The sequence below is a fragment of the Bradysia coprophila genome, unplaced genomic scaffold (genome assembly GCF_014529535.1).
Source record: "Bradysia coprophila strain Holo2 unplaced genomic scaffold, BU_Bcop_v1 contig_232, whole genome shotgun sequence".
Classification (NCBI taxonomy): Eukaryota; Metazoa; Arthropoda; class Insecta; order Diptera; family Sciaridae; genus Bradysia; species Bradysia coprophila.
Genome location: NW_023503493.1, coordinates 2,617,467 through 2,632,491, shown reverse-complemented (window position 1 = coordinate 2,632,491; position 15,025 = coordinate 2,617,467).

The window sequence follows — 15,025 nt, the reverse complement described above, 5'->3', positions numbered from 1 at the left end:
TGAAACATGAAAAGTACGAAATTCGACGCATGTAGAATGTAATAGTTATTTCCTAACTAGTGTTGAAATATCGCGACTTCGTCTCCGGCTCGATCTGGAAACCTCTCATTTGCTAAAAAAGCATTTTAGCATGCGTTAGGAAAATAACTATTTACGTATCGATTGAGTAGGCCGAAAGAGTTACGTATTAAGTTTTGTATGCTTGCTATGAGGACCGAAAGTAAAGAAATGGGATTAGAGATGATTCCTCTGGCACTACCTAACTTCCATCGGTTTTTTTTATGGATTTGGGTTATTTTCGACATGAGTAAGGTGTTTCAAGATTGGTTTCTAAATAGGGTGTGTCGATTTCAATTATTTTTTTTAGTCATTCCGGGTTCCGCCCTACCGCGATTCACCCTCGCACTAGCAATAATAATCAGCAAAATTTTTTTTTTTCTAAGTCAATATAAGCTTGCACCGTCACTTTTTCAAAAATTTTCGAGCTACACGAGATAGCTGGATTATGGGTCCGAACCAAAAAAAATCTACAGATGCTTTTGCAAAGTTTTCACTCTGTACGGCATCTAGAGGGTCTACTAGAACATACAAAAATTAAAAAAATTTTAAAAAAATGTTTTACCGTCATTTTGGTATAGCATCAAGTTTCACCGAGGTGGAATTTTCAAGAATTTTGTAAGTGGAAAAGTCATCTCACCTGGGTGAATTTTTTTCAAGCTATTGTTGTGATAGCTCATTTTGTAGGTATTTCAATAGCGCATCCAGCAAACGTACAGTTTCGATAGGTAAATTTAAATATTTTTTGGTTTCACTGGTGGAAGACCCAAAAATGGGGCATTTCTTCGAGTATGGAGACAATTAACATTTTAAATACAGCAAGTAAATGAAAAATTTTGACAGAAATTCAAATATTATTCATGAATAACACATTTAAAAGCTGAAAATAGTAAGATTTCGTTTTTTAAGAGAAGCCAATTTGTTATGTTTTCGAAAATACCCAAAGAAATGCCCCATTTTTGGGTCTTCCACCAGTGAAACCAAAAAATATTTAAATTTACCTATCGAAACTGTACGTTTGCTGGATGCGCTATTGAAATACCTACAAAATGAGCTATCACAACAATAGCTTGAAAAAAATTCACCCAGGTGAGATGACTTTTCCACTTACAAAATTCTTGAAAATTCCACCTCGGTGAAACTTGATGCTATACCAAAATGACGGTAAAACATTTTTTTTTTAACTTTTTTTAATTTTTGTATGTTCTAGTAGACCCTCTAGATGCCGTACAGAGTGAAAACTTTGCAAAAGCATCTGTAGATTTTTTTTGGTTCGGACCCATAATCCAGCTATCTCGTGTAGCTCGAAAATTTTTGAAAAAGTGACGGTGCAAGCTTATATTGACTTAGAAAAAAAAAAATTTTGCTGATTATTATTGCTAGTGCGAGGGTGAATCGCGGTAGGGCGGAACCCGGAATGACTAAAAAAAATAATTGAAATCGACACACCCTATTTCTAAATGGGATTCAGGCTCATTTCTCTAGAATTATTGAACTTCCATAAGGTTTTTTGATGTTGTCGAAATGACATACTTACAAAAGTGGTGATATCGGTCAAAAAGCTCTTAAAGGGTTAATGTGACGCTAGTCCTTTATCTTACTTACGAAAAAAAACTTATATCGATGAGGGTGACGCATTGTGTGCAGTACTCAAAAGTTTTATCAACAAAAAATTTACCCAAAAAATTTGTGAAAGAAAATTTTACAAAAATAAATTTGCGTCACAAGGGGCAGATGTTGAGAAGCGATTCCTCAACCAAAATTTTACCAAAAAAATCTGCGTCGCAAAGTTTCAGATGTTCAGGAACAGACCAGCAAGAAAATTTATCTGCCACATGCGACGCAGATTTTTTTGGTAAAATTTTGGTTGTTTCCAGTCTAATTTTTTTTGTAAAAATTATTTGGCAGATGATGAGAAAACCTAAGCCAGCTTGTTTGAACTAATTGGGTGTAAAATTTAATTTTTGCGTAACGAAGCTGAAAGCGTCAACTCTAGCGATATCATTCATTTTAGAAATTGTATTTCAAAGACTGCGTCACACTTTTCTCGAAGAGATTTTTGTTGGGATATCAGTCGTTTTAGAAGTGTACTCAACACTGCTTTTTATAACAGTTTACAGTTTTAATTCAAAAATTTTACGAAAATCGAAAATTTGACGAAATTCGAAAATTTGACGAAATTCGAAAATTTGACGAAATTTGACGAAATTCGAAAATTTGACGAAATTTGACGAAATTCGAAAATTTGACGAAATTCGAAAATTTGACGAAATTCGAAAATTTGACGAAATTTGACGAAATTCGAAAATTTGACGAAATTCGAAAATTTGACGAAATTTGACGAAATTCGAAAATTTGACGAAATTTGAAAATTTGAATAAATTTGACGAAATTCGAAAATTTGATGAAATTTGACGAAATTCGAAAATTTGACGAAATTTGAAAATTTGACAAAATTTGAAAATTTGACGAAATTCGAAAATTTGACGAAATTTGAAAATTTGACGAAATTCGAAAATTTGACGAAATTTGACGAAATTCGAAAATTTGACGAAAATCGAAAATTTGACGAAATTCCAAAATCTGACGAAATTCAGAAAATTTGACGAAAATCGAAAATTTGACGAAAGTAATTCTCTATCTGCCACCATTCAAGAAATATCTCCAAAACCCCAATTGACACACCCATTTCCAACTTTCGACATTTTTCACATATGCCCCTCTGTTCTACTCGTAAAACTCTGAGACTTTGCCGAAGAAAGTAACTCTCTATCTGCCACCATTCAAGAAATACCTCTAAAAACATAATTGACCCACCCATTTCCAACTTTCGACATTTTTCACATCCCTCTGTTCTACTCGTAAAACTCTGAGACTTTGCCGAAGAAAGTAACTCTCTATCTTTCATAACCCAAAAAAATATTAGTCCTTTCATCCTACGCTCGAGTAGCTCAAAATTTGGTCACTCTGACCACTCTAGCTCAACCAAATCTGCACCAATTTTTCTAATTATTTTTTTGTTCGAATCGTGTTACGAATACCTTTCATTTGATGGGTCACACGCCCCTGCAGGTTTCAATACAGCTGAGCTACAGCTGAAAACGCGTTCCCGACCCTCGAAAACCAGAAGAATATATAGGCTGTTTTCACTGCTGTACGTCAAACTAAAAAAAGAACAATACCTGTCAAATTTTGACGAGGGTACAATAGACCTGTCAAAAAAAGGGTTGACGAGGGTAAAATAAAGGTCAATAAATCTGTCAAAAATAGTTGATGAATAGACAATAGAACTATAATGATCTAATATATTCGCGCATTTTAACAGTTGTTATGTCACTATATCGTGAGAAAGTTTTCTCCCACACTAAACACAATGGTCAACCATACAAAAGGTTCGTTTGGTAGTATACAATAGACCTGTCAAAAAAGGGTTTGACGAGGGTAAAATAAAGGTCAATAAATCTGTCAAAAATAGTTGATGAATAGACAATAGAACTATAATGATCTAATATATTCGCGCATTTTATCAGTTGTTATGTCACTACATCGTGAGAAAGTTTTCTCCCACACTAAACACAATGGTCAACCATACTAAAGGTTCGTTTGGTAGTATACAATAGAATCTTAAAGAGCCAACATACTTTAGCATTTTAACAAATTAGCTGTCAGGACATCGTGAGAAAATCTTCACCCACTCATCAGACAAAAGTGCCTGATAAAAAATTCTCAAAAGGTTCTATAAATCAAACTTAGTTACACGATCCATTGTATCATAATGTTCCTATATAATTGGTCGTTACATCGAATTCACTGTCTCAAAATAGTGTGAAATAGATTAATACAATAGAAAAGTAAAATCAAAAAATTAAATTCTATTGTATCAAATACAGTAAAAACATTTCTTAGTTTCAAAATCTTCACTTTATCAATCCAATTTATCATTCCCTAAATAAAATCTGTAATAAATTATAGAATAAATTCAAACACCTATTGTATACAATAGAGATTCAAGTGACCCAATCTCAATATTTTGTCTAAAAATCAATTATAGCAAAATAGCAAAAATCCTTTATCAGCTAAATTTCACTCGTCCAGTTATAATCCACTAAAAAAAAAGAACAACAAATCATTGTTGTACAGGTTGTAAAATCAACTAAAAATACATCTCACACAACCTTTACGCTAATAAAAAAAAAATGAAAGTATTCAGCCGCCTTTTGTTAACTCTATCCTCAAAGAATGCTATACGCAACAAAGGATATGGAAAAAAAATGTTGTTACCTGTTAGCGCACGGTAAGATGGACAGCGAAGAAAAATTTGTTTATTTTATTTTATTTGTGTTGTTAGTATTTTCTTCACACGAACACAATAGGACCTGTTTCGACGTACCGAATATATTTTATTCAAGTGATGGAAATTAAATTACCCCCTCCATGATCCTTACGACGGAAAAAATATATGTTTCGGTGCAATGTTCGTCTCGTTTCGGAAAAGATTTAGGTGGGGTGCTCAAAATCAGATATAAAGAGACATTGTTCTGTAGGAAAATCATCATTCTGTGAAATCAGTTTACCAGTCACTTCGCTAAATCGTGAAAATTTAAAACATAAAATACCAAGTTATTACAAACATGGCACAAACAATTGTTGATTTGTCAAACATGGCTCCTTTTGGATTAAAACGTCCGGCAGCAGAGGATATAGCGGCATTGGAGCCGGCAAAAAAGAACAAACCCTCAGGATTGTGGACTCATGAATCACGAATGCTGGCTGAAAAAACCATCTACCTCAACAAGTCTGCCACAAAATATGTCATCATCGGCAACGACCCCGAGACTTTTGAACTTACCATGAAAATCTGTGATCGCGTTACTGGCAGTCATATCACCATTCCCACTGCAAAAAGAATTTACTTTTTCATGGCACGTATTGCACTGATTGTCACCGGTAGCGGGGATATTATTGGCGACGTTAACACTATAACCACAGAGCTGCCGAAGGACCAGTGGAAATTTTCCGAGAAAAACGGGTATGGAGCAATCGTGATGCACAAAATCAGTCTGGAAAATCTTCATCACAGCCGAGCGTGTATTGAACATGCAGCTGGACAGCGCCATGCATGGTCAAGCAAATACCCCGTAATGCTACAGTCCATTAAATACGAATTGATGGGTTTATCATCGTGGGACCAGGAACAAGCATTGAAAAGAATTATCTCCCAGAAGCCCCGTAGACTTGAGGAAGTGGATGAAACTACTATAAAGCACTACATTGCGTTTGGCATCATCACCAACTGTACATACCTCGAAACTTTGAAAACATATGATAACATTTATAAAAAATGAGAAAAGGAAAGAAAAATGTACTTTCTGAATAATAAATTTTTTGTGAGTGAAAAAGAAATTCTTTTATATCATTCATCTACTGGAGACCCCACCTAAATCTTTTCAGAAACGACACGAGTATTGCAATGAACAGTATTTTGGCTCCATCTCGCTTTATATTTTCGCATTCGCAGCATACTGTACAACTGTTAGGGTGAGTAAATATATTTTCCCTTTTTCGTGTAAATAAAAGTATCAGACTGAAACCCTGCGGGTTTAAGGCTGAAACTTTTATTAATTGTGCCCTTAATCCCCCCCCCAGGACAGAGGTCAAAGGACACAACCCCTGGGCGGCATCGGAATCTCACTTATAATTAGTAATGGCATCCGAAAAGGGTTGACGAGGGTAAAATAAAGGTCAATAAATCTGTCAAAAAAGAGTTGATGAATAGACAATAGAACTATAATGATCTAATATATTCGCTCATTTTATCAGTTTTTATGTCACAATATCGTGAGAAAGTTTTCTACCACACTAAACACAATGCATGGTAAAATTCGTGAACCAATCGTGGAAAAACTTTACACCCCTAAGATGATGGTGCCTTCTGAGGATACTGGGTACAATATAAGCCATATTTCCAAGAACACCTTTGGTGAAAATTTTTTTTGCTGATCATCAAAGTGGAGTGAATTTACGAAATCTTAAACTGGAAAAATGATTTCGTGGACATGTGCTGTACTGATTGTTTATATATTATAATGATAATAATAATAAAAAAACAAGAAAATGTTTTATACATCTTTTTATTTAGTCCATAAAATGTTCTTCACAAAAAGGTGATAAAAGAAGTTTTTACTTTTCTTTAATATTATAATCTGCATTACATTTTTTTTGTTTTTTTTTTGTAAAAAACCGGATATTGTTTTACTGTTAAAAATATACTTTATTAAAATGAAAACAAAGAAATTAATTGAAGAGGTTAACTATTACATAATCACTGACAAGTAAATTATTTACAAAAATTTCATTGTTGGTGGTGTGGTTCAAGATAAAATCTTAGTACTGCTACAACGTCGTCATATGTGTATGTACAATCTTCATCGCCATCGCCCGAGTCGGTAGCTTGACTTTCGCCAGATTCTGATCCTCCTGAGTTATTGTCTTCTTCTTCTTCTTTTTCTTCTGTATCATCATCATCTTGGTCACTTTCAGTACCAACATTGTCGCTTTCTTCATCATTATCGCATTCTTCAGTTTCTTCGTCACTATTGTTTTGGATATATTCTGAATGTTTTCTAGAAATATGCCTTTTCAAGTTGTAAGTAGTGGCAAGAGTGCTCGGACAATACGGACATGCTACAGTCATTTTTTATTCTTTATCTTTGCTCGGCAACGTTTGGGGTGAAACTAAGGTAGTATAAGTCTGTAGCGTCTTATTTATTACAACGATTCTTATGAAACCGAAGAATAGCTCGAAGCTCTTCATATGTATAATTTTTAGGTTCACTGAGAGTCTCATCGCGCAACATACCGTTTCCTGTCAAGTCTGCAACGTAATTATTGGTCTCATTTACTTTCAAGGCGTTATTCGCTGGATATACAATCAAAGGTGGTCTACCTAAACGTCTATTATTGCGGGCTGCTCGAGGCCTAGGGTCGATCCATACGTTATTAGGAGTACCATACAATAATTGCACTTCAGGCTTGTTGACGTTTACGTGTTTCTCGTAGTGGTGAGAATGCAAGTAGAAATGACTTATAAACACTTCACCACATATTGGACACTTCATTTTTCTTTGTGGAGCGTTGTGCCAGGTACAAAACCCAAAGTCCTATAATCTTTATAATTTTGTAAAGATTTTTTAATTATAAGAATATCTGTTCTTGCTACTGTATCAACTGCACAATACCTTATCATTGACTGAATCACATCTATCCTTAACATGGCATTTATAGACAAATTTCCGCGATACTTGATTTTTTACAACCCTATTTAGTGTTATTCTGAGATTTCACTATTTTAGGGTAAAATATTTTATCACAGACGAGTTCAGTTAAATGTTTTAACCCCAGACCTATCACTCCAACTGCTGAATGCCAATTTTTGTTTCTTAGCCAATCAATTAGAAACGCTAGAATTGCCTTTTTATCGGCATTGTGGATATCATCGGTAGTACAGGCATCTTTGTAAGCGAAATCGTGTTCTTTAGCAATAAAATCATCACTATCTATCGGAGCACCATTATTCAATTCATTGCCTGGACCAAGATATTTATGCCCTGGAAACAAGAAAAGGTTACCAAATGCCATTCTCTTCAATGGTATTCTTTAGTAGTTAAATCTTTGATTATTTTCAACACTTTCTGTGTTAGAAAATTATTTTTCAACACTTTTTTGTGTCAGAAATTTATTTTTCGACACTTTTTTTGCCACAAAATTAATTTTTCAACACTTTTTTGTGTCAGGAATTATTTTTTCAACACTTTTTTGTGTCAGAAATTTATTTTTTCAACACTTTTTTGTGTCAATTTTTTTTTTTTCAATACGTATTCTTTAGTATTTAAATCTTTGATTATTTTCAACACTTTTTTTTGTTAAAAAATTATTTTTCAACACTTTTTTGTGTCAGAAATTTATTTTTCGACACTTTTTTTTGTCACAAAATTATTTTTTCAACATTTTTTGTTTCAGAAATTATTTTTTCAACACGTTTTTGTGTCAGAAATTTATTTTTCGACACTTTTTTTTATCAAAAAAATATTTTTTCAACACTTTTTTGTGTCAGAAATCTTATTTTTCAACTCTTTTATGTCAAGTGACAAGATTGAGTTGCTTTGAATAAATTACCGGTGTGTTTTACACACTGTACACTACTCAGAATCATTCGGTAATGACTTGTTGAATGATTGTAGTTTTCTTTTTATAAAATGAAACTTGTCTTCTTCCATAGCGTTTAGAATGACAAAGGACAACCCCCCCCCCACCCCTTCCGGCCAATAATAGATACTTGTCAGCTTGGTAGCCGGAAAGGGTGGGGGGGGGGTTGTCCTTTGTCATTCTAAACGCTATGGAAGAAGACAAGTTTCATTTTATAAAAAGAAAACTACAATCATTCAACAAGTCATTACCGAATGATTCTGAGTAGTGTACAGTGTGTAAAACACACCGGTAATTTATTCAAAGCAACTCAATCTTGTCACTTGACATAAAAGAGTTGAAAAATAAGATTTCTGACACAAAAAAGTGTTGAAAAAATATTTTTTTGATAAAAAAAAGTGTCGAAAAATAAATTTCTGACACAAAAACGTGTTGAAAAAATAATTTCTGAAACAAAAAATGTTGAAAAAATAATTTTGTGACAAAAAAAAGTGTCGAAAAATAAATTTCTGACACAAAAAAGTGTTGAAAAATAATTTTTTAACAAAAAAAAGTGTTGAAAATAATCAAAGATTTAAATACTAAAGAATACGTATTGAAAAAAAAAAAATTGACACAAAAAAGTGTTGAAAAAATAAATTTCTGACACAAAAAAGTGTTGAAAAAATAATTCCTGACACAAAAAAGTGTTGAAAAATTAATTTTGTGGCAAAAAAAGTGTCGAAAAATAAATTTCTGACACAAAAAAGTGTTGAAAAATAATTTTCTAACACAGAAAGTGTTGAAAATAATCAAAGATTTAACTACTAAAGAATACCATTGAAGAGAATGGCATTTGGTAACCTTTTCTTGTTTCCAGGGCATAAATATCTTGGTCCAGGCAATGAATTGAATAATGGTGCTCCGATAGATAGTGATGATTTTATTGCTAAAGAACACGATTTCGCTTACAAAGATGCCTGTACTACCGATGATATCCACAATGCCGATAAAAAGGCAATTCTAGCGTTTCTAATTGATTGGCTAAGAAACAAAAATTGGCATTCAGCAGTTGGAGTGATAGGTCTGGGGTTAAAACATTTAACTGAACTCGTCTGTGATAAAATATTTTACCCTAAAATAGTGAAATCTCAGAATAACACTAAATAGGGTTGTAAAAAATCAAGTATCGCGGAAATTTGTCTATAAATGCCATGTTAAGGATAGATGTGATTCAGTCAATGATAAGGTATTGTGCAGTTGATACAGTAGCAAGAACAGATATTCTTATAATTAAAAAATCTTTACAAAATTATAAAGATTATAGGACTTTGGGTTTTGTACCTGGCACAACGCTCCACAAAGAAAAATGAAGTGTCCAATATGTGGTGAAGTGTTTATAAGTCATTTCTACTTGCATTCTCACCACTACGAGAAACACGTAAACGTCAACAAGCCTGAAGTGCAATTATTGTATGGTACTCCTAATAACGTATGGATCGACCCTAGGCCTCGAGCAGCCCGCAATAATAGACGTTTAGGTAGACCACCTTTGATTGTATATCCAGCGAATAACGCCTTGAAAGTAAATGAGACCAATAATTACGTTGCAGACTTGACAGGAAACGGTATGTTGCGCGATGAGACTCTCAGTGAACCTAAAAATTATACATATGAAGAGCTTCGAGCTATTCTTCGGTTTCATAAGAATCGTTGTAATAAATAAGACGCTACAGACTTATACTACCTTAGTTTCACCCCAAACGTTGCCGAGCAAAGATAAAGAATAAAAAATGACTGTAGCATGTCCGTATTGTCCGAGCACTCTTGCCACTACTTACAACTTGAAAAGGCATATTTCTAGAAAACATTCAGAATATATCCAAAACAATAGTGACGAAGAAACTGAAGAATGCGATAATGATGAAGAAAGCGACAATGTTGGTACTGAAAGTGACCAAGATGATGATGATACAGAAGAAAAAGAAGAAGAAGAAGACAATAACTCAGGAGGATCAGAATCTGGCGAAAGTCAAGCTACCGACTCGGGCGATGGCGATGAAGATTGTACATACACATATGACGACGTTGTAGCAGTACTAAGATTTTATCTTGAACCACACCACCAACAATGAAATTTTTGTAAATAATTTACTTGTCAGTGATTATGTAATAGTTAACCTCTTCAATTAATTTCTTTGTTTTCATTTTAATAAAGTATATTTTTAACAGTAAAACAATATCCGGTTTTTTACAAAAAAAAAACAAAAAAAATGTAATGCAGATTATAATATTAAAGAAAAGTAAAAACTTCTTTTATCACCTTTTTGTGAAGAACATTTTATGGACTAAATAAAAAGATGTATAAAACATTTTCTTGTTTTTTTATTATTATTATCATTATAATATATAAACAATCAGTACAGCACATGTCCACGAAATCATTTTTCCAGTTTAAGATTTCGTAAATTCACTCCACTTTGATGATCAGCAAAAAAAATTTTCACCAAAGGTGTTCTTGGAAATATGGCTTATATTGTACCCAGTATCCTCAGAAGGCACCATCATCTTAGGGGTGTAAAGTTTTTCCACGATTGGTTCACGAATTTTACCATGCATTGTGTTTAGTGTGGTAGAAAACTTTCTCACGATATTGTGACATAAAAACTGATAAAATGAGCGAATATATTAGATCATTATAGTTCTATTGTCTATTCATCAACTCTTTTTTGACAGATTTATTGACCTTTATTTTACCCTCGTCAACCCTTTTCGGATGCCATTACTAATTATAAGTGAGATTCCGATGCCGCCCAGGGGTTGTGTCCTTTGACCTCTGTCCTGGGGGGGGGGGATTAAGGGCACAATTAATAAAAGTTTCAGCCTTAAACCCGCAGGGTTTCAGTCTGATACTTTTATTTACACGAAAAAGGGAAAATATATTTACTCACCCTAACAGTTGTACAGTATGCTGCGAATGCGAAAATATAAAGCGAGATGGAGCCAAAATACTGTTCATTGCAATACTCGTGTCGTTTCTGAAAAGATTTAGGTGGGGTCTCCAGTAGATGAATGATATAAAAGAATTTCTTTTTCACTCACAAAAAATTTATTATTCAGAAAGTACATTTTTCTTTCCTTTTCTCATTTTTTATAAATGTTATCATATGTTTTCAAAGTTTCGAGGTATGTACAGTTGGTGATGATGCCAAACGCAATGTAGTGCTTTATAGTAGTTTCATCCACTTCCTCAAGTCTACGGGGCTTCTGGGAGATAATTCTTTTCAATGCTTGTTCCTGGTCCCACGATGATAAACCCATCAATTCGTATTTAATGGACTGTAGCATTACGGGGTATTTGCTTGACCATGCATGGCGCTGTCCAGCTGCATGTTCAATACACGCTCGGCTGTGATGAAGATTTTCCAGACTGATTTTGTGCATCACGATTGCTCCATACCCGTTTTTCTCGGAAAATTTCCACTGGTCCTTCGGCAGCTCTGTGGTTATAGTGTTAACGTCGCCAATAATATCCCCGCTACCGGTGACAATCAGTGCAATACGTGCCATGAAAAAGTAAATTCTTTTTGCAGTGGGAATGGTGATATGACTGCCAGTAACGCGATCACAGATTTTCATGGTAAGTTCAAAAGTCTCGGGGTCGTTGCCGATGATGACATATTTTGTGGCAGACTTGTTGAGGTAGATGGTTTTTTCAGCCAGCATTCGTGATTCATGAGTCCACAATCCTGAGGGTTTGTTCTTTTTTGCCGGCTCCAATGCCGCTATATCCTCTGCTGCCGGACGTTTTAATCCAAAAGGAGCCATGTTTGACAAATCAACAATTGTTTGTGCCATGTTTGTAATAACTTGGTATTTTATGTTTTAAATTTTCACGATTTAGCGAAGTGACTGGTAAACTGATTTCACAGAATGATGATTTTCCTACAGAACAATGTCTCTTTATATCTGATTTTGAGCACCCCACCTAAATCTTTTCCGAAACGAGACGAACATTGCACCGAAACATATATTTTTTCCGTCGTAAGGATCATGGAGGGGGTAATTTAATTTCCATCACTTGAATAAAATATATTCGGTACGTCGAAACAGGTCCTATTGTGTTCGTGTGAAGAAAATACTAACAACACAAATAAAATAAAATAAACAAATTTTTCTTCGCTGTCCAACTTACCGTGCGCTAACAGGTAACAACATTTTTTTTCCATATCCTTTGTTGCGTATAGCATTCTTTGAGGATAGAGTTAACAAAAGGCGGCTGAATACTTTCATTTTTTTTTTATTAGCGTAAAGGTTGTGTGAGATGTATTTTTAGTTGATTTTACAACCTGTACAACAATGATTTGTTGTTCTTTTTTTTTAGTGGATTATAACTGGACGAGTGAAATTTAGCTGATAAAGGATTTTTGCTATTTTGCTATAATTGATTTTTAGACAAAATATTGAGATTGGGTCACTTGAATCTCTATTGTATACAATAGGTGTTTGAATTTATTCTATAATTTATTACAGATTTTATTTAGGGAATGATAAATTGGATTGATAAAGTGAAGATTTTGAAACTAAGAAATGTTTTTACTGTATTTGATACAATAGAATTTAATTTTTTGATTTTACTTTTCTATTGTATTAATCTATTTCACACTATTTTGAGACAGTGAATTCGATGTAACGACCAATTATATAGGAACATTATGATACAATGGATCGTGTAACTAAGTTTGATTTATAGAACCTTTTGAGAATTTTTTATCAGGCACTTTTGTCTGATGAGTGGGTGAAGATTTTCTCACGATGTCCTGACAGCTAATTTGTTAAAATGCTAAAGTATGTTGGCTCTTTAAGATTCTATTGTATACTACCAAACGAACCTTTAGTATGGTTGACCATTGTGTTTAGTGTGGGAGAAAACTTTCTCACGATGTAGTGACATAACAACTGATAAAATGCGCGAATATATTAGATCATTATAGTTCTATTGTCTATTCATCAACTATTTTTGACAGATTTATTGACCTTTATTTTACCCTCGTCAAACCCTTTTTTGACAGGTCTATTGTATACTACCAAACGAACCTTTTGTATGGTTGACCATTGTGTTTAGTGTGGGAGAAAACTTTCTCACGATATAGTGACATAACAACTGTTAAAATGCGCGAATATATTAGATCATTATAGTTCTATTGTCTATTCATCAACTATTTTTGACAGATTTATTGACCTTTATTTTACCCTCGTCAACCCTTTTTTGACAGGTCTATTGTACCCTCGTCAAAATTTGACAGGTATTGTTCTTTTTTTAGTTTGACGGTTCTATTGTCTATTCATCAACTCTTTTTTGACAGATTTATTGACCTTTATTTTACCCTCGTCAACCCTTTTCGGATGCCATTACTAATTATAAGTGAGATTCCGATGCCGCCCAGGGGTTGTGTCCTTTGACCTCTGTCCTGGGGGGGGGGATTAAGGGCACAATTAATAAAAGTTTCAGCCTTAAACCCGCAGGGTTTCAGTCTGATACTTTTATTTACACGAAAAAGGGAAAATATATTTACTCACCCTAACAGTTGTACAGTATGCTGCGAATGCGAAAATATAAAGCGAGATGGAGCCAAAATACTGTTCATTGCAATACTCGTGTCGTTTCTGAAAAGATTTAGGTGGGGTCTCCAGTAGATGAATGATATAAAAGAATTTCTTTTTCACTCACAAAAAATTTATTATTCAGAAAGTACATTTTTCTTTCCTTTTCTCATTTTTTATAAATGTTATCATATGTTTTCAAAGTTTCGAGGTATGTACAGTTGGTGATGATGCCAAACGCAATGTAGTGCTTTATAGTAGTTTCATCCACTTCCTCAAGTCTACGGGGCTTCTGGGAGATAATTCTTTTCAATGCTTGTTCCTGGTCCCACGATGATAAACCCATCAATTCGTATTTAATGGACTGTAGCATTACGGGGTATTTGCTTGACCATGCATGGCGCTGTCCAGCTGCATGTTCAATACACGCTCGGCTGTGATGAAGATTTTCCAGACTGATTTTGTGCATCACGATTGCTCCATACCCGTTTTTCTCGGAAAATTTCCACTGGTCCTTCGGCAGCTCTGTGGTTATAGTGTTAACGTCGCCAATAATATCCCCGCTACCGGTGACAATCAGTGCAATACGTGCCATGAAAAAGTAAATTCTTTTTGCAGTGGGAATGGTGATATGACTGCCAGTAACGCGATCACAGATTTTCATGGTAAGTTCAAAAGTCTCGGGGTCGTTGCCGATGATGACATATTTTGTGGCAGACTTGTTGAGGTAGATGGTTTTTTCAGCCAGCATTCGTGATTCATGAGTCCACAATCCTGAGGGTTTGTTCTTTTTTGCCGGCTCCAATGCCGCTATATCCTCTGCTGCCGGACGTTTTAATCCAAAAGGAGCCATGTTTGACAAATCAACAATTGTTTGTGCCATGTTTGTAATAACTTGGTATTTTATGTTTTAAATTTTCACGATTTAGCGAAGTGACTGGTAAACTGATTTCACAGAATGATGATTTTCCTACAGAACAATGTCTCTTTATATCTGATTTTGAGCACCCCACCTAAATCTTTTCCGAAACGAGACGAACATTGCACCGAAACATATATTTTTTCCGTCGTAAGGATCATGGAGGGGGTAATTTAATTTCCATCACTTGAATAAAATATATTCGGTACGTCGAAACAGGTCCTATTGTGTTCGTGTGAAGAAAATACTAACAACACAAAT